At 46.0% G+C, this 21,990-nt stretch overlaps 1 protein-coding gene across 1 annotated transcript in view; it reads left to right on the plus strand.

Moving 5' to 3' along the window:
- The window catches only part of LOC144111361 (WD repeat and HMG-box DNA-binding protein 1-like), a 402,955-nt gene that overhangs the window by 89,955 nt on the left and 291,010 nt on the right, over positions 1 to 21,990 (plus strand). The gene's annotated exons all lie outside the window — the stretch shown is intronic.

Below are 21,990 nucleotides of genomic sequence, written 5' to 3' on the forward strand. Positions count from 1 at the left end.
AACGGGTTTACATGCTTAATTTCACATTCTGTTGATTTGGCATCATCATTTCCAATCTTTCGACACAGCGATGCAAGTTTTCTGGGTGCAGAGAAGACCACTGGTACTTTGTATTTTGCAGCAACACGCTTAAGATTATGAGCCACTTTGTGAGAGTATGGAATCACCGCCGGTTTGATTTTCTTTTCAGATACTTCACCATCTTCGCTCTTTCTTTCTCTTTCTTTTTTTACTTTTTTTCAGTAATGCTTCTGTGACAGAACTAATCACCAGGGAAGGAAAGCCTGCCTGTCTAAGCTTTTGTATCTGTATATCAAAGCTTTCCTGTACTTTATGACAGCACGATTTTTTTAGAGATGTTTCAAGGCACATGACGGCAATGGCATGTTTCACAGTTTTAGAGCGCGTCGAATCGTAGGGCAACAATCCTTTGTGGGCACGAGGTCGATACATCCAGCAAACGCCTTCGTCAGTAATGGTTATGTCAATATCTAAAAACTGTAACTTTTTTCTTCCGCGAGTTCATAAGTAAAATCCAAACCCTTGCCATGTTGTTTAAAATCTAAAAGGATATCCTGCACAGTTTGCAAATAAGTCAAGGGTGATTGCTTAGTCAATATAATTAAAAAATCGTCAATGTACCTAAAGGTCTTGAGAACTTTGCTTGCGTCAAATGCCACCGATAAGGTTCTGTCAATGCCCGCAAGAAAGATGTTGCACAGTACGGGAGCGACGCACGAACCAATGCATATTCCTCTTTTTTGCACATACATTTCACTTTGAAAAGAAATGCTTGTCGAAGACAAATAAAACTCTAAGAGTGCTAAAAAGTTATCTGCAGATATTCCGGCAGTATTTTGGAAAGCAATCAGGCCGCTTGTTTCAATGCAGGCCAAGACAGATGCCATCAACTCTGCATGTGGTATAGAGTAAAAGAGATCAACCACATCTACAGAAAAAATACAACCTAGTGATTCGCTCTCCCGCAGAAATTGAATGATTTCCAGATTGTTCTTGACACCAAACGGATCTTCCACTACCAGGTTATTGAGTTGGTTTTGAAGGTAGCGGCTAACAAGATTTTGCCAGGAACCTCTTTCGCTCACTATGCACCTGAAAGGTACACCTTCCTTGTGTGTCTTCGCAGTGAAAAACACATCCAAACTATTGCGCTTGCTGTCGTGAATACCTTTTGCGAGCTTCTGTAAACCGAATTCTTCACATACGGAAATTGCCCGAATTTTTACCTTTCCAGGTTTCAGTTTTGTAGTCTTGAAATTCTTGTGGATGGCCTGGACTGCTTTCTCGCTGAACATGCCTGACGGCAAGACGACGAAGCCTCCTTCTTTGTCGGCCTGCATAAGTTGTAGGTCATTGTTGTTGAAAAAATCTACGACATGCTTCATTGGAGATCGTTGGCGAGGTCCGAAAGTAGGTACCGTCCTGATAAGGCTGTCAACACCGTCGAGCAGGTACCTTTCTTTATCCTCCTCATCGGCTTTGTTAGAAATCTGTCGATTGAGGGAAAGGAGCTCATGTTCCGGGATCCTCGGCTCGAGTCTGTACTTCGGTCCCTTCTTGATGACTTGAACGACGTCTTCCGGAACGTATGCTCCCCCGAAAATCTGAAGAGCCGTACCGCCGTCTTGGGCTCCTTTCCTTCCTTTGGGTAGCAAAAGCAGAGTCCTTTGCCACATGAATTCTGTGGTCTGGGCTGCTAGTTTCCGCAGAGACTGTAGCTTTGTGCCGGCAATGGTCATAGGGTCCCGAGAAAAACACATTAAACAAAGCCAATCGTAGAACAGACGAACCTGTCTCCATAGCTCGGAACGTAGGATCCGGCACATCCTTTTAACATGACCGAGGGAGGGTCTGGCGAAGCCAAACAATGTGGCAAGTTCATGAGGTATAAGTCCTTTCTTGAAGAACTTTAACGGAACAGGAGAGGTCTGCATGGCTGCCTGCCTGGCATGCAGGTGGTCCAGTACATTATTGTACTTACAGAATCAGTGCTCTGAGACAGAAGACATGAAGCCGAAGTATCCTGGTGGTTCTGCACTTGGCAGCAGTGACAGCGCTACCAGCAGGACTCTAAGCCATTCTTTCTGCACCTTGCAGGTTAGTAAATATTTGTATTACCGTACAGTTAAGTACGTCTGATATTGCTGTCGCTGCTGCCAAGTGCCTGGTGTTATGGCTAAAGAAATGTTGAAGTTGTTGAATAATTTCAAGGAGGAAATGAAGTCTGAGTGGAAAGCATTTAAAGAATCACTCGAACGGAGCATACGGTCAGAAGAAAGAAACTTGCGTACCGAACTAGATGAAATCAAAACGGGCATGGATTTCATAAGCAGTAGTCTCGATGAAGCCAACTCTCATCTTAAAACTACTCTTAGTGAAAACAATGATCTGAAAAAAGAGAATGAAACACTTCGACACAAAATTATTACCCTTGAAAAAGGCTTGATTGAGTGTCAGACCAGCCTTGTGAAATCGAAATGTTGAGATAAAAGGTATCACGCAAACACCAAACGAGAACCTGGTCGAAATTCTTCAGAAAATCTGAGACGCTATCGGCGAAAGCATATCGTCCAACGACGTGGACGTTTGTCACAGGGTGCCAACGAAAGAAACCAACTCAACTAACATTACAGTAAAATCTCGTTACTACGAACATCAGATTAACGAAATTTTCAGATTTACGAATTTTTTTAATATCCCCGCCAAAATGCCTATACTTTCAATGTAAAAAACTTTCAGTACTACGAATTTCAAATTACCGTATATTTCAGAATAACGTATGTAATTTAATCTCGCATTCGTCGCAAAACGCTTCGTTATTACGAAGTTCCGTACCAAATCCCTGAAGCTGACGCCTGTCATCATCATCCGAAGCATCAGCTATGCGCTGGGGAACTCGTTGCAACGGATACAGCCCCAGCGGTATCGCCATCACACGAGGCGGCGCGAGCTGCCGCCCGATACAAAGGGTAAGGCCATTATCATCCACCCAGCGTGTGGTCACATACGTACTGCGCAGCAGTCTTAAGCCTATTCAGCGCAGTGTCACCACGTCGACAGCGAACGTTAGGATCTGCGAAGTTATCGGCGCTGTGATTGTGTTGTGCATTAGCTTTGCTGACAATGAGTTCTCCTGGCCCCCGCGTTAAAAAGAAGCGATGCCAGTTTTCGCTTAAAGAAAAAGCGGACATTCTGTCGCAGCTGCTGGAAAAAAGCAAGCGGACTTGTGCAGGGAGCTTGGCATTACACCGTCAACAATAGCAACGATGTTCCAAGATCGGGACAAGATCGTAAAACTACATCGAGTGTCGCAGCTGGCTCCCTCAAGAAAACGTCTGCGGCTGGGCAACTACCGTGGACAGCGACTTTCGAATTATGTGGATAGCGACAGCGCGGCGGCTACATCCGCGGAGCTCACCACCGAAGACATCGTGAATCAAGTGCGTGAGCAAGAAGAATGTAGTAGTGACAAAGACGATGCCAACACTGGATCAGCGCACGAAGAGGAAGAGATTGTTTCCAGCTCGGATGTCCTAGTCTTCCTAGAGAAGACCCAATCATTCCTCGGGCGCTGCAAAGATGTCCCCGATGACGTGCACAGGAAGGTCGAGGATGTGGAGACGTTCGTCCTGCAGCGTTTGTCGTCTACTCGCCAGAAGAAGATAAGACTTTTTCAAGCAATAAATTGTAGTTAAACTGTGCCCAGCGTTATCGTTTATTATTTACTTACCAACACATAAATCTGCTGCAAAGGTACCTAATTTTAGTTCTTGTGATGCATTACTGACATGAAAATAATGGTTTTTCAGTACTATGATATTTCAAAATAACGATTGAAATTCGGCGGTCCCGTGAAGTTCGTTGTAACGAGATTCTACTGTAGTGCAATTCCAGCGCCACGATAAACGGGACAAAGTCCTCGAAAAGGCTCGCAAGAAACGGATAACCGATTGTGTGCTTGGCATGACAAATGAGTCTCCTATTTTCGTTAACGAGCACCTCTGCCCTCAAATGAAACGGCTTCTGGGAAGGGCTATCGCACAGAAACGCGAGCACAACTGGAAGTTCGTGTGGGTGAGGAATGGTAGCATTTTTGCACGCCGGACGGAAACTTCGCCTATCATTCCTATCATCAGAGAAGGCGACATCAGCAAGATCTGCGCCGATGATTCGCCGTAGGCAGAGTATTTCTTAGTCTTTTTATTCAGAGTACCGGTCTGCGTGTGACATGTCTGGAATACAGTCGGTCCACAAACAAATGTTTAAGCTTGCTGCATTCAAATGCGCGTTCAGTTCAATCGAAACGAGATGACATATCCTTACTAATAGAATCATGCAGCTTTGATTTCAATATCATTATGCTGACTGAAACCTGGTACACAAATGACGCAGAGTACCTTATATTTCCCAGCTACGATCATTTCTGTCTAAACCGTCAGCTAAGCAGAGGTGGCGGTATCTCAATTCAAACACTTATACCAGACTGTGTAGTAGTTGCCGATTACAGTATGATAACTGAAAATTACGAAGTGCTGTGCCTCAAAGAACGCAACAACTTATTCGCAGTTGTTTATCGTCCTCCCTGTGGAAATCATTGAGCTTTTTTTGACTTCACTGATAGCTTTCTTTCATTAGCAAATGATGCTGGACACAACCTCACAATTGGTGATTTCAACATAGATCTTTTGAAAGACTCAAAGCCTTCCTCAACCTTCACTTCTATACTTGAGTCTAATGGTTTCTTTAGTACTGTCACCTCACCCACGCGTATTACCGCGTTAACATTATCATTACTCGACACATTTATTACAAATGCGTCTGCCGAGGATACAGTATCCGGTACGATAAGCTCGGATATCAGCGATCATTTGCCCATATTTTTATCTGTGAAACAGCATATTGTGCCCCTGCCTATTGAAAACGAAAATTATGCGCATCGTCTGATAACGCCAAGTATGCTAGAAAGTTTCAGAAAAAAAAAAATAGCCGGAACAAATTGGAGCAGAATTATGGCCGTCAGTGATGCAAATGAGGCATACGAAAATTTTCTAGCTACGTTAAAAATAGTATACAGTAAAAGCTCGTTAATTCGACACTGACGGGACCGCGAAAAATTGCCGAATTAACCGAATGTCGAAATATCGAATGAACCACAAAAAACATGAAATTTACCCCAGCATGACATACCTTTATTTGGCAAAGAAGTTTGTTATCGTCGTCTGCTTTTTCGGGCGAATTTGAGCGGCTACAATAGCTCTAACAGCTGCCAGATGCTCCGCGGCACGCGAACCATCCGGAATTTGTTCACAGAAGTCTTCCAGCACGGACAAGGCTTCTGTGGCTTCTTTCACCGTGCGCTTCGGCGTTTGGGGCAGGTGCTCACAAAACGCCATCTTCCGATGAATCGTCGTTGTCGGTGCCTGTCACTTGGATGATTTCGTCCTTGGTCAGCTGACCGGCAATGGCGACACCATCATCGATGGACACGTAATCTGCGAGCCGCACGGCAGGAGGCAAAACGTTGTCGAAACAGCTGTCGTCTTCTGTGGTTGCGTCAGCTGCTTCTGTCGGCAGTTCCCCCACACCGCAGTTCGGTTGCACAAAACCGCTGTGCCGAAAGCAGTTCGCATTAACTGCTGTAGGCGTGTTGGCCCATTCGTGCGCCAGAATGTTCAAAGCGCTGAGGAGCGTAAGGTCGTACTTCTTCCGAGTTTCCATACAGAGAAGCATGCGCTGCAATACATGCTTTCTGTACTTGCATTTTATATGCTGGATTATGCCCTGGTCCATGGGCTGAAGGGCTGCGGTTGTATTCGGCGGGAGGAACACAAGCTTAATCCATTCCAGGCCCGACACCTTGCAGTGAGCACTGCAGTTGTCCACAACCATGAGGACCTTCCGTTTCTCAGCTCGAAAACGCCGATCCATTTGATGAAGCCAGGACTGAAATATGCTGGACGTCATCCAAGCCTTCCTGTTGGCTTGGTATTCAACCGGAAGGCGCCGCGCGTTCTTGAAGCACCTCGGCTTCTGAGCCTTTCCAATTACTAGGAGAGGCAGATGCTCTGTTCCCGTCATGTTGGCAGCAAGTAGCACAGTGACCCTTTCTTTGCTTCTTTTCCCTGCTGTGCAGGGGTCACCTTTAAAGGTGATCGTCTTATCCGGGAGTGCTTTAAAGAAAAGCGCTGTTTCGTCCGCGTTAAGTATATTCGGAGCGTCGTACGCAGCTAGGTGTTCACGAAGCCCGGTGATCCGCCACTCCTCGATCCTGGCTTCGTCCACGGATGCTCTTTCGCCACACACACTCTTAAAAGTCAGATTGTGACGGCTTCTGAAGCGAGCAAGCCAACCTTCAGAAGCTTTGAACTCTTCAAGGTTCATTTTGTGGCGAACCTTTCAGCCTGGGCACAAATTAATGGCCCACTCACAGGGAGGTAGGCCTCACGTGTGTTTCTAATCCATCGCATTACGGCTTCTTCGAGTTCCGGGTGGGCCGCAGTCCGCAGTCGTTTCCTTTTGTCACCGTAGGCTTCACTGTCAAACGCCTCCATAATGCTGTTTTCATTCTTCACGTAAGTGGCCAAGGTGGTTCTTTTAACATCATACTTGACCATCACGTCAGAGCGTGAAACACCATCCTTCAGCACCTTCAATATTTCCACTTTCGTGGCTAGGTCCTTCGCCTGGTTGTACTTCGGCCGCTTTGCCGGTGTCGCCATCGGAGCAGGACGCGATGGCGAGGCGCGCAGGCACGGCGCGCTACGCACTCGAAAACAGCACAGTAAACACGCTGGCAAAGCACGCAATATCCAGAAAAGGCGTGTTAGGGTTCAATAACCGTGATCGTAGCAGCAAGAAACACGGGGCAACGACGACACACGCCAAAACGAGACTTGCTGAAGATAGGGTTAACACGACGACTGAGCACGACTGCAAGAGGCAACGAAGCACAAAGAAAGACATAGAGATGGGTCGCTCAGGAGTGAGCCGGATCTTCTGAGCCGCTCTTTTAAAAGAGCGGGTGAGCCGTGGCTCAGTAAAAGTGAGCGGCGGTTCTTTTGGAGATCCGGCTCACTGATCCATAGGACCGTAGTCACGCGTAGTGATCCGTGCCGAACGGCGAACTGTCTGTTCCGTCAGAGCTGGGTCGCTGGGTCTTCTGCTGGGTGCGATTTGCGTGCCATCTGTTAGCAGTGCGAGAAAGCTGGTTTGTCGTTCAGTTAGCCGTGTCCAACCGTCCGTCAGAGCTGCTGGGTGCGATTTGCGCGCCATCTATTAGTAGTGCGAGAAAGCTGGTTGAGTGAACGGGTCGCCCGCTCGCTGAACGAGAGATCCGGATCTTCAAAGGAGCCAATCGGCTCACTGAGCCGAAGACCCGGCTCTTCAAAAGATCCGGATCTTTTGAAGAGCCGGGTCTTTGGCTCAGTGAGCCGTTTGGCTCCATTGGAGGTCCGGATCTTTTGAAGAGCCGGGGTTTGGCTGGCCGGCGTTATTTTGACCAGGTGAAAATAACGGAAAGCCAAGCCAAATCGTTATTCCGACCTGGTCGTAATAACGAAAGCGTTATTTTCACCCATGGATTATAGATTGGCTTGGCGTCATTTGTGATATGTGGATTCGCGGTCGTGCGGGCGTGGGCGTTTTGCATCGCTTGCTTGTTTGGTCGATCTCTGGATGCTCTGGACGTGTGGTGTGGCACATTCGTTGTGAAAGGACGCTTGTGTGGTTTGTGTGCTCGCACTTGTGTAGTGCATGTGCCTTCGAAGGCGCTCCAGAAAAATGAAAGTCTTTTCGAAGCTTTCTCAGGAAAATCTTGTCGTAATTGACCGTATGAAAATACGCTTTCATTTCGCGTAATTTATGGGTTGTTCGAGTGGCCATATGCGCGCTCATCCGTTCCGAACTTTCGTCTTGATTTGCGCAGGGTATAGGCAAGTTGGTAATGTGAATTCTTTACAACGTGTGGCAATGGTCAGAAATAGGATCAGGCACGGTGGTTCTGTAGTCCCCGAGGCATCCGTCGGTCGAAGCGAGCAGTGGTTCCATACGTACAGGGTCGTCCACCCTGAACACACGAGTGCGTGGCTGCACTCTCTGGAGGGCCACTGCGTCCGACACGGCCATTCATCGCAGTCGAGTGGCGCAGAAGTTGGACCTGGGCGTGACGCTTCGCGTCATCTGCCACTTCGCTTCGATGCGCGGCCGTGTCGGACGCAGTGGCCCTGCACAGAGCGCAACCAAGCGCTCGCGTAACGACAAGAGAAGAAGGCTGCTAGTGGCACGTCGACAGGACCAGATGGTATTCCGATTATGTTAATAAAGAAGTTAGGACCAAAATCCAAGCAAACATTAACAGAGTTAGTGAACAAAATGATAGTGGATGAATGGCGATTAAGCAGAATGAACTTGATATATAGGGGAAAAGGGGACAAAGCTGACTTAAGCAAATACCGTCCCACAACAGTGAAGTGTGTGGTTTATAAAGTGGTGATGCGGATTATAAAGGACAGACTGCAGGCTTGGATGGAGAACGAGGGGGTGCTAGGGGAGCTACACAATGGGTTCCGGAAACAGAGGAGGTTGGAGCTAGGACAATGTTTTCATTGACACATTATATGGAGATTGCCCCTATGGCTAGCATTTCTGGATATCAGGCGAGCCTACGGCAAAGTTATTCAAAATGATTTGTGGGAAACAATGGGCACATCCTATGGCGATCAAGTAGAATGAACACGGTATATAAGGGAAAGGGGTACAAAGCTGACATAAGCAAATACCGTCCTTCAGAAACGCACTGCGTCGAGTCTCGGTTAGCCTGAGCAGCTGTCTGTGGAAGGTATTTAGCAATGAAGAGGGAGCATGCCTGGAGCGTGCGAAGATGCGGTACGCGCGCGCTTCTTCGCTGTTATCGCGGTGGCCGCATTAAAAATTCCATAGAATCTTTGCTGTATTGGAATCTATAAATTCTGTATTTTAAGGTGCAGGCGACAAGAATAAAGCGGATGGCAGAAACAAAATTGTCGGAGCGAACCCACGCAAGCGCATTTCATACAGCGCTGTTTGTGCAGTCTGCCGCGGCATAGTTTCGTTTTTGTGCTGTCGTTCGCGCTAGCGTCGCAGCGTCGATGTAACAAACAACAGACGCACAAAAAATCACATGGTCTGTAGGTGTGCTGGCGTTGGCCTGGGTGCTTCCAGAAGTCGCCGAACGCAGCGGCGAACAAGTGCCTATATAGAGTACGTGTATAGTATCGCTTTTTCTGGCTGGCGTCGCCATTACGCGCGCATTGAACGAATTCCGGGACGGTATAAACTACAATCGTGAGATGACTTTCGCGACGTACGACAAGGGAATTATGCAACAATTGCATTATGTAACAGATATAGGCGATCGAGTTTCAGTTGTAGGGGCTTCTGTGGCAGCTGGACTACTTGGCTCATATGAAAAAAAAAAAACGTACCGGGAAAAACGCAGCAACCGCGAACGTAGCAGCGGGTTCTACTAGATGTTTGTTTTGCAAAGGGAAAAATTAATCCTGCCTCTTTTCATTGCGAGGGCTAGAAGCGCCAGATGCGGAATTCCATCTCATATAGATATCACCGTTTCGCTGTGCCGCATGCAAGCACTATGATCAGTACGTTTAGTTGTAAAACCTTTTATGCGCGATCCTTCCTCAAACACACGCTCACACAGTGAATTCTCGTTGTTTTGTGCTCGCTTTTATAGCTCAAAGTTTCGGTCAATCTATTGGAAGTGAATTAAGAGCGCCAAGAGTGAACGCGTGTGTGCGGCGGTGGTTTTGTAGCCGTGCTCCCTTTGAGCAGTTATATAAATTTGTCACTATAATAAAATTTTGAGATTTTCGACGTCTTTTGAAGATGAAGCACTAGGCCGGGGGACCGCCTGTTCCTATTGGATTAATTGGCTGGTGGACCGGAGGCCGCGGGAATCGTACCCACGACCTCCCGTAGCTGAGGCGAGCACTCAAGCATGAGGCCATGGCTGCAGTGGAGATGCTCTTGTCACAGTTCAGACACTGAAAAGGCATATGACGTGATGTGGCATTGTTGGGACACATTAATGACACAAAAAATCGATGAATAGCAGCTTAAGCTACAACAAGAGTGAGAGCATTAACAAGACGACCTCTTCCACACTTTCTTGTGACACCTCCAGCTGTGGAATGCTGCCCCAGATGCAGCATTCTTAATGGGACATGGCCCACTTAACTCTTGTGTATGGGTTTCACCACACTGGAATCCCTGGCCGTAACGGACCCACAGATGCTGGCACATTTCAACTAGGAATCTGTGCTGAAATTTCAGCAGCTGTTTTCCTTCTCACTGGACGAAAAGTGCCTGACTGATCCGGACTCTTAGATTTGGAAGTTTGTTAAAATTATGCTCACAAGTTTTTGCTTTCTTTTAATGGTTCATAAGAGTGGTGGCCATATGTGCTGACATTACATGTGCTTTCACAAAAGAAACAAAACTCGGAGAAAATTCTGAAAAATTTCTAAACGGAACACTCTGCATGCTTTCAGGGACTCCATACACTGTTCATTGTACTGCAAAAGAATATTTCAGGCTTTCAAGAAGGAACCCTTGAACAAGAGGGCTGACAAAGGTTGGTTTGCTCATCACTGAGAAGCAATGCCTTTTACTGCCTTTCCAATGAAGGCACACTCTGGCACCCCTTTCGATAGCAGCAATGCCACAGGACAAGCACGAAGCATTTCCACAAAAAGTAACAGCTTTTTACGACCTCGTCATCACAGCTCGAACTGCAGAGAAACTAGCCTCTGTTTGTTTCTGCAATAGCCTACAAGATTGACGAGGCCCGAGAGCAAGATTTACAGATCGATTTTGATGCCACATTGGGGTGGTGTGGCACCTCGCAACAGTATACTGAAAGCGCATGAATTCTGCACATTCCTATGACTACGGCTTATTCCACAGAAAATACTTTTGAACGTAGCTGTGTCTATTGATATGCACCAGACCAAACTTAATGAGGAGTGTGGCAACCTGTACAGAACCAACTAGTACCGTATTTACACGCATAATTTGCGCACCCTTAACTTATCACTCGGGTTTACAAAAAAAAATTTTTTTACTCGCATATTTTACGCACCGTGCTGCACTAGACCACCATCATGCACGCGGGCTCTACCCAGTAGCATTCGGCTATTCCGCGTGTTTGTTCGGAAGGCTTTTTGAATCTATTGTGCACTGGGCATTCATGGTGGTGTCGGGCCGCTGTTACAATCGCGGTGGCACCAGCGGCATCGCCACTCGGAACGGCCAGCAGCGCTTTCACGGAGGATCGGCAGCTGATAGAAGAGCCAACACCGCTGTTTGTTTGGCTGATGCATGTGTCTCGACTGCCGGCTACGCTTTTCTCTGTCGCTCTGACGGCTTGTGTTTGTTTGTTCGGTCGGGTCTTGCGATGGGATATCACAACTATATGGCAAGTTTCAAATTGCTTGTCAGCACCTTATCATGGCGCGGAGCGGCGAAGCCAGCGAGAATAACTGTGTGCGCACAAGTTTGTCCATAGACGACAATTGTTGTGTCAGCAAACTTGTGTGCATGTGGTTATTCTCGCTGGCTTCTCAGCTGCGCGCCGTGATAAGGAGCTGACAAGCAGTTTGGTCGATACTCGCGCGGTACTGTTAAAGAATTGTGTAGTCTGATAATTGATTTATTGATTCACGGTTGCTTTCCCAGACGAAGTTGCGAAAGCAAATTTACGGAATCAGGAACTATCGAACAATTGGCTGGGTTTTTTTTCGGGGCCGGCCAGCGTAGGGTGCGGGTTCGGGTGCTGACGTGTACGCAGCAACATACACTATACCTATATTGCGCGTGATGACCTTTGTGGAGTTTAAGTCGCACTCGCGAAATCCCCGCGTAATTTGCGCACCCCCTTCTTAGAGCCCTAATTTCTGAATAAAAAGTGCGCAAATTATGTGCGTAAATACGGTATATACAATGCTCACTTAATTGAAGGCAAGAAAAAGACAGCTAAAACAGACAGGCTGCCATGCCTAATACTCATTAGAAGCAAAACTATGTCATGCCAATAAGAACGGACCATGTGCTGGACACTCACAGTACCGTTAAAACTCGCAGCAGACCTCTGCGTTAATTTCAGTCCATCCTTTTCCGAGACTTGACCACTTTCTTGATGGTATCCCTCACAACTGCCAGAATTTTTCAGGTAAACGAAATTCCTTTTGACAATTCAAGGTCGATAGACACCCTTTAAAACCGTCACAGCCCTTCAAAGAAATACAGTAGAACCTTGCTGTTCTGTTCTTGGTTCGTGTAATCTGCAGTATCACAAAACGAAAAATTATGCGTGTTGTGCTATTTTTATTCACAATACAAATCCTGGAAAACTTTTTGAAACGATTCCCTGGTATACATGCCCATAATTTTGCCAAATTCTGACCACATGAGCCATTCAGAGACCAAGAAAATGCCAGCCAAGCTAGTCATCATTTTTGGATGCTTTGCCCACATGCAACTGAGCACTGCGGAGAAGACGCCGCTGCTGCCCTGCACAAAGGCAAGGACAAAAAGCATCTTAAGAGCAGCTGCGGCTCTTCCACAATGCACAAGTGTAACGGGACAAAGTATCTGAGAACGGTAAGAAATAGTTGACGGACTGGACATGCCATGAAACTTCACCCCCATGGAAAACAAAAATATGGAAACAACTTGCAAGCGCTAGCAAAGGAACTTTTCAAAATTTGTGCCAGCACATTCACAAAAGTTTTATTGAAGTGAAAGTGCCAATAAATGCCAGGGACTAGGAAATGGCGCAAAACCTGGACATGGAGACAGTCATGTGCAGACCAGCAAAAAATTTTTTCATAGGGGCTAATTCAAGCTTATTGCTAAAACATTGCATTCATAACATCAAAAAAAAAACATATGAAGGGGGAAAGGGGGCAGACAAAAAGTAAAAGGGAAGGTGGCACAAACCTTTGCCTTAAATATGCAAAAGGCGTTTCGTACCATTTGCAAACGCTATCATGTCAGGATTTCACATTCATTGAAAAGCAGTGTGCAATCACCTTGAAATCAGTGTGTGGCAGATTAGCCAGCAAATAAATTACTGTAATATATTTACAGTAATTAAATTACTTTTCTCGGTAATTTATAATGTAATTCATTACTTTTGTGGCCTGGTAATTTAGTAATGTAATGAACTACTTTCAAGCAGTAATTTCACGGAAAAGTAATCAATTACTAGCAATATTAATTTTGCTGCATACCGAGTCCATGCTTCTCCTCGTATCTGCCATGCTTTGGCCTCGCGTTTGGGAGATGAGCATATACAAAGCAAAGATGCAGTTTATGGGGGTTTAACGTCCCAAAGCAATCGACTATGGCTATGAGGGATGCCATAGTGAAGGGCTCCGGGAATTTTGATCACCTGGGGTTCTTTAACGTGCACTGACATCGCACAGTACATGGGCCTATAGCATTTCGCCTCTCCCGAAATGAGACTGCCACAGACGGGATGAAACCAGAGTCTTTAGGGTCAGCAGCCAAGCACCATATAACCAATAAGCCACCGCGGCGACTCCCAAAGCAAGAATTACGGACACACTAGAGACTACTTTCATGCTTTGAAGGCGAAAAACATTCACTTTTTAATTTATATTGTTTCCTTCCTTTCTAGTGACACACCTACTCATTAGCTTATAGTCATAGGGCAACACATACATTAAATGAATCATTACTTGCCAAGAAACAACGCGGTTTTGTGGCCGATGGGTTGTGTGATCACCTCGTAATTTGAAGGCCCTGGGTTCAATTCTCTGCACCCTTGGAAGAAATTTTTCTCTTTGCTGACGATGTCATTGGGGGTTATGGACCACTTTTCTTGGACATCGACACTTGTGCCTTAAAAGCGTGCAAGTAGTAATAGCCAGCACCCCAGGGAAGCACGCGGACGAGAGGTGCGCGCAGGCATCAGCACTGCCTTGGTGAAGAGTCTGCATATCAGTCACAGGACTGCTACGCATCTCCCTGCACTGCATAAGGTCTCACACACAAACGCACTGCATGGCCACCAGGAGAGCTCGATGACCAAGGTATGCCATATGGCACCTTCACGCAGACGCACTGCGAGTGCTTGAGCAAGTACTTTGACGTCTTTGAGTACTTTGGCACTGACAAAAAGTCAAAAGAAAGTGGGCCACGAGTTGTCGGGTTTTTGTGGCCTCACCTGAGGCCGTATTTCTAACTCAAGGGCAAGATAGGCAACAGCGTCCCAGCGACATGCAATGTATTTCCACCAACTTGCCTCCAGAACAAATCAATTGAGCAGCAGAATTGGCAGCTTCGCGAGCGCCTGTGCACTTCTGGGATGATGCATGGATAAGCAGCCACTGCACTCCCGCTGTTTACGCGGATGACAAATTCTTCAAAATTATGATGGTGGGACCATATTACACATTGAACAATGTACTTCTGATTGAAGAATGATATGACAAAGACCTCATCTACATCAGCAAAGCGGCAGTTCAAATTGACTAAAAAGGGGAAAAATTTCTGACGCCCATTTTCAAGCTCAGTGGCGGTGCAAACAACAACAAAAAACCCTAGAAATTTTGCACAAACTATGGCCAATGCGCAACATTTTAGCATGGAAACTAAGTAATTTTCATTACTTAAGGCAGCTAATTGTAATGTAATGCCATTACTTTGAGACCAGTCATTTGTAATGTAATTACTTCATTTATAGGAAAGTAATTAGTAATGTAATTTAATTACTTTTCAAATGTAATTTTGCTACGTATGGTGTGTGGTCAGCGGCTGCCTAGGGAACTTCTCAGTGTCCTTAAGTTCTTATGCAAACAATGACACACCACCCAGTTTCCTATTAGTGACAATGTTCATGAGGAAATGGAATATCGTGACAAAGACGACGAAGCTGGCTGTGGTGCGTTACAGAGCACTCGCGCTAGGCCAACGGCCATTAAATTATATCTCTGCCATCGTTCATCGCAACTCACTCTTTGGACAGCCACACGTAACAATATTATACACCACACAGCATTTGCATTGGAGGGAATGGCCAAGAGCATTTTCCATTTGGTTTTCTGCGTGCTAAAGGATTATAGACACGTAATTTTGGTGGCATGTTTTCTTCTCTACACCGATGCAGAAAATACTACTACGCATGAATCACCATGTGATATTTGCCCATGACCGCTAAATAATTTATAATTGAATTTTTTCTGTCGCGCTATTTCAGTTTCAACAGCCGAACAATTGCTGTGATGTCAAAGAGTGCTTTTGTGTCACGTGAGGCATCGAAAAACGCCCATATAATCGCTGCTTCATCGTTCTGATTTACTGTACTGCTGAAGCCAGCCTTCCTGAAGAGCTGGAATGCCAACTAATGTGGAAGCAGCGATTATATTGCAGTTCTTTCATGCCTCACGTGACCTGTAAGTACACGTTGGCGTCATAGTCCTCATTCGGCTGTTGAAACTGAGACCGAAACAGCACGAGAAAGAAATGCTATTATAAATTATTTATTGGTTATAGGAGAATACCAGGTGGTAATTCACGTATAACAATGCCTTACGCATCGTTACAAACAAAAAACACGCACCCAAAAGTTAAGTGTCTATACTCCTTTAATTCTTTAGACCCATCATTCTGCTTACTGATCTTGTTTTGCAGTTCATCTGCTGAGCGAATTAGCGATATCACCTGAGAATTGCAGATTACTAAAATATTCTCCATTAACTCTTATCCCCACTTTTCCCAATCCAGGCCTCGGAATAGAGCAGGTATTCCTAAATACGTCCCGTTTACAGGAGGTATTTTGTTGCAGAGGACGTATTGTGGAGACTCATTTTTTTTCTGCATGATTGGTGATGGATTAGACAATGCAGTCGAAGACTTCTTCAGCGCAGTTTGGTATTGACACTGTTGCTTCCATCACTGGCAAAACACCATCCAATGAAAGTAACGCCTACATGGAAGCTGAAGACAGCTATACTTGTACTGTTGGAAAAAACTGCATGCGTGCTAGACACTTGCTTGTTCACTCAAATACGGCCTAATAGAGCAGCTGGGACACGGGACCTGGCTTACATACCTTCGAGGCTGCACTCGTAGCTATGTGATTAAAAGGTTTCGCCTGCACATTCTTTGAAATGCCTCAGGTATCATCTTTTACCAGGTCAACGGATATACTCAGGCTGATTTCAGTTTGGGCATATTGTTACGTGGCAACCAGCCGAATTATAAGTGGTGATGAACGATGGCAGTGAGATCATTCTAATGGCCCCTCGCCTATAGCGCGACCTTTCTGTTCCCGCGCCGCTGCCAGCTTCGTCGTTTCAGTGACACTACCCAGGGCTGCCGAGCGATCATCCCGATAGTGAATAGAAGAACACACCGACGGAGAGACGGCTCAGTGGAGATGGGTTCAGAGGAGGACGGTACAACACAAATGGCATGGGGGGAAGTGCAGGCTGCCACGATGAAAGTTATGTGTGAGTGAATCCTAGTCGACGAAGCGCTTGGGACACAGGTCACCAGTAGCCAACGGACGAAGCCCTTGAATGCACCGAATGGCATGGGCAGGGGGGTGGTGTCCTCACGTGTGGGCGGCGTCTCGGGTCGCGGCAGCGTTGTAATGTTAACGTGTCTTGTGGTCAGGGCGGGGGACGGGACTGCGGTGAGCGGCGAGGTCGATTCAAGTTCGGCGGGCTGGGGCACAGCGGGGCAAACCAGGTGCACACGGCCGATGATAACGGCAGGCAGAAGACTCCGAAGATCCAGGACCAGGATGGGGATGATACCCCGCATCTCACACCAAATGTTAAGTGGCGACCAGCCGAATAATAAGCGGCGATGAATGATGGCAGTGATATGATTTTAATGGCCGCTCGCCTATAACGTGACTTTTCCGTTCCCGCAGCACTACCAGCTTCGTCGTCTTCGTGACAATATTGCCGCTTTGCACAGCTTTTCCACAGTGCTGCGAGGTATGCCTTAGCGAAGTTTTACTGTACCTGTGAGTACTAACGTTGCTGAATTTGATGCGCCTCAATGTGAAATCTGAACCAATTCATACACCTCCTGCAGTAAAGCCCATGATCCAACTATAAAATTGAAGCCCTGATCTATTGCTATGCGATGCATTCAGAACAGGTGGTGCCCTTAATGGTCTCACAGATAACTTTGACCACAATGGCAACAAAGGCATCAAAGGTTGCTTCCAAACTATAGCTCTCCACCATTCATGGCATGTTTTTCGCTGCTCTACTATCTTTCTCCAGAGTGGCCCACTCATAACTCACCTCAGTTCTGACTGCGGGGCCAATCCAGCAAACAAGTCTTACGCAGTACTGTTCGGATGGACCTTATGGCCATGCCACTTCTCTAATTACACCCTACCACTTTCGCTCGGCCCCATGGCGACATTCCTAACAGAGGTGGGGGAAGGAGGAAGTTGGAGCACCATGAAAGCCAAATGTACAACAAGGACGTAGTGCAGTGGCCTCGCTCAAAGCTCTTGCCCTGAGCTCAAACAGCACAGGTACTTCTGGTTGAGCTTACAACTTCGTCATGCCCGAGTTGACAGCTCACATCGAAACACACACATCGAAACAAATTTTTAATTACACACGCCAACAATGCCACATCTATTAAGATACGGAAGATGATGTTAAGCCATCTATGCTCTAACCAACCCAAAATTCTTACCACTGTCAAGTAGATGACCTCGATTCTCTTTGGCAATACATCCAGCTCATTACTGTTCACAGCTATGGTAAACTGTCATTTTTACCTCTCAGATTTTCTCATCAAGAGGCACAAGGGCAATTGGTTAACTGTCTGGTTCTTGGGACCAAGTGACATTAAGCAATCACTACGAGCACTGGACAAACACTCCCTGAAGGGGCCACTGAAAATCTTGCACCAAAGTTTCAAATTATTCTGTTTGAAAGGGCACTACTTTTTATTTATTTATTTGTACCTCAAAGGCCCACAAGGGAGTATTACATGAGGGGTGGGCTGACATTATTAGAACCTCCTGTCACAGAATTTTTTCAGAAAAGGCAAACTAGAGAGTTAAAAACATAACAGCGCGGAAAACAGGGACTTCAAGGGTAGAAAACACAGGACAAGTCCCCGTTTTCCGTGCTGTTAATTTTTTAAATATGTATCACCAACTCGCCCGCCTTGCTATCGTGTAGAAGAGCTAAACTATTCATCCACATCCTTGAGGTTTTTTTGCTCCCATAATTCCTACTGCACTAGAAGCCGTGTGTTGGTGCTTGAAACTGAATGCCACACACCCATATGCATGCAGCAGACACCCTTTACCAGCATAGCACCACGTAAGATCATGTCAATGCCTCATTTGGGGGCAAGGGGTGCAAGCACACAGAACAGTAGGAACAAAATGCAAGCACTAATGTGTGAGCCATTCCTGTGCTCCGTCTTTTGGGCTACATGTCTCAAGATGAACAACCCCTTCCCCATTTTCCTCAAAAAGTGAAACTACAACGAACATCTACTGTTAACTTGTGAAAACAAAATGACAAGCATAGAAGGAAGAACATAAACATGTCTCGTCCTTGTGTTTCTTTGTATTCTTCAATTACGGGAACTACTTCCTCGTTCAGCTACCTGTCCTACCTACATTCGTCTGAGACTTCTCGCCTCTCGCCACTGCTTGTCTCTAGGGGCACAAACGTTGCCAGTTTCACAGCAGGAGGCCCACCTTCAAAATTATAACTTGCTAGATACGTGACAGCCTAGTTGCTTTGTTCACTGTACAGGCAGGGTTTGTTCATTTGGGGTCTGCAGGTGAAAGCTGTTGTCTTAATAGTGAATGTTCCCACGTTTCCTTTTTTTTCTTCTTTCTATGTAATGGCTAGGACAAAAAACTGTTGCCCACCCAATGCAATGGAAGTAGCCACATAATCATAAGGTCTCTTTCATTCGGCTGCACTTTCTGCACTAGTGCGGCACGAGTTCTAGGCTGGCCGAAATGAATGAAATGAAAGCCGAATTGCTGCACCGCAGCTGTGGTGCAGCAGTATGGCAATGTCCATGTGTAGGTTGAAGAACTGAAGAAGGTATGGCACTAGTTATTTAATGAACTGATGACAGTTCTTTGTTGAAATGTCGATGGGGGTTTAAACGTCACAAAGTGACTCAAGCTATGAGGGATGCCATAGTGAAGGGCTCTGGAAATTTCGACCACCTGGGGTTCTTTATCATGCACTGACATCACAGTACACGGGCCTCTAGAATTTTGATGGAGGCAAAATTCTAGGGGCCCGTGTACTGTGCGATGTCAGTGCATGTTAATGGAGCATAGAGACCTAATATTGGTGGCATATTTTCTTCTTTATAATGAAGACACTACAATGCATGAATCACGATTTGGTATTCGCCTACGATCGCTAAATAATTCATAATCGAATTTTTCTGTCATGCTGTTTCGGTTTAAACAGCCGAATGATAGCTGTGATGACAAGGAGAGGTTTTAGGTCATTAGAGGCATAGAAAAACTGCGATATAATTGCTGCTTTATCGTTTTTATTTACTGCACTGCTGAAGCCAGCCTTCCTCTAGAGGAGGAATGACAACAAATGTCGAAGCACCAATTATATTGCAGTTTTTCACGCCCCACATGACCTACAACCTCTCTTTAAGGTCACAGTCATCGTTCAGCTGCTGAAACTGAAACAGCACGAGAAAGAAATTCAGTTATAAATTATTTAGCAGCCGTAGGAGCATACCACGTGTAATCCATGTGTAATAATGCCTTACACCTCATTACAAAGAAGATTGGTTTGGTTTATGGGGGTTTAACGTCCCAGAGCGACTCAGGCTATGAGGAATACTGTAGTGAAGGGCTCTGGAAATTTCGACCACCTGGGGTTTTTTAACTTGCACTGACATCGCACAGTACACGGGCCTCTAGAATTTCGCCTCCATCAAAATTCGACCCCCGCGGCCGGGATCGAACCCATCAACCCATGTCCTTCAGGTCAGCAGCTCCCTTAAAGAACACCAGGTGGTCAAAATTTCCGGAGCCCTTCACTACAGCGTCCCTCATAGCCTGAGTTGCTTTAGGACATTAAACCCCCATAAGCCATAACCTTTCAGCAAATAACTGCCATCATTTCATTAAATAACATGTGCCATACCTTCTCTGCTTCTTCGACCTACACATGGAAAAATTGAGTGATTGTTTGAGGCATCATAATGAAAACCTAAGCGGTCAAGTCCAGTTGCATGGGCAGCATTTCAGCGCTAATTCGTAAGTAGCCTGTGTGTATACATGCAACAATTTTTTTTTTTCTGTGAAACGACGATTTCCTAGAGCAGGTTCATGGTAAGACTTCTTTGCGATTTGCTGCTTGAAAATTCTTCCAAGTGTTTCAGGATTTTGGTGGTCGTTGGCGTCTGCAGCATGCAGTTGGCTGCAATTTCGTGACAACAGCAAGGCTATCAATCGGGCCTGCACTCGACCATTCGTTTTGGAAGCGGACAGTGCCAAGCTGCATTTGAACCATCTGAACTGACACTGCATGCTACCGGCACCACCGTGGAACTTCACAGAACTAGTGCAGAGAGTGCAGCCAAATCAAAGAAACCTATCATGACCACAATCTTAACAAAGTGGTAGTTTGGGCTTGTTGGTATAGCATATCAGAAGACATAGCGCAGCACAACGGGACAAAGAAAAGGAGCACACAGGACGAGCACTTATCCTGTGTGCTCCTTTTCTCTGTCCCATTGTGCTGTACTATGTCTTTTTCTAATATCACCACAATGACCTGTCACACACTACAACAGTGCCTTGTGAGCTTTATGCACCTCACAAGCTTCCAAACAGTCAAAGGACATCATGCACATTGTCCACAGTGTTCATCTCTTTAAGGCCTCTTTACAACATCAGCTGTAAAGAGGTCTTAAGATTAGAGGCCTTAAAAGGAAGCACGCTTTTCCAGTTGCCTTCATGATAGTTGGCCACCTAAGTCCGAACACCTTCCCCACGTAAAACAGATGTTCGGTGCAGGTGGCACAGCACTCATTTTAAAATCATCACAGAAGGTGGAGGGCTCACCTTGTGGCACCTTAAAGCCTTTGCTGCCTCAGCATTTTAACGTCCCATTTGTTCAGCCTCTGCGCCAACAAGTGAACGCCGGACTTGAAGCAGGAATCGGGAAGGCCCGTGCATACCAGAAAACTGCCTGCAAGTTTTTCAAGTGCTGTCGTCTGAAATAAATATGAATTTAAAAGAAGAACATGTTTCCCTCTGCAGACACCAAAGCGTAATCGCTTATCTCGCCACAATTTTTGCACCTGTTTTAGAAAGCGATTTGTAACAAGAGCACACAATTGTAAAGTGCAATTAAGTCAACACTCAACACACTTTCCCAGCCGCGGGGCCACAAAATATCGGACCGCGTACAAAACTCATCGCACAAACGGTTAGTTCAACTGACGACCGGCTTTATTAGTGGTTCAACTAGACTGTTGTCAAAAGTTTCCCGCCTTTTTTCGGGAGCACGCAAAAGCTGGCAATTATGCGTTACCATGAGTTACGTAGGGATGGGCTGACAAAAGATATAAAAACACGCTCAGCGCTTGCTCTTTTCCGTAGACCTGCACAGAGCTTTTGAGCAGAACTTACGATAAAACAGATGAGTCTTTCCCTCCGGTCCTTTGGGTCCACTGGCGGTCAAGCGAGCTCCGTGCTAGTCCTGGGTTATCTGCTAACACAAAATATTCGGGCGCAAGGAAGTTGACAACGGAATGCCGAGTGTCAGATAACAGGCAATTGCTCAGTATGTGCATGCCAAAAGATAGAAAGAACAAATTACTCACGTGCAAAAAAATTGGCGGACGTGACGTCTTTTCTTAAAACCGGATGCGACATCATGGGTTGAAATAACGCTT

Source organism: Amblyomma americanum, chromosome 11 (assembly GCF_052857255.1).
Source record: "Amblyomma americanum isolate KBUSLIRL-KWMA chromosome 11, ASM5285725v1, whole genome shotgun sequence".
Classification (NCBI taxonomy): domain Eukaryota; kingdom Metazoa; phylum Arthropoda; class Arachnida; order Ixodida; family Ixodidae; genus Amblyomma; species Amblyomma americanum.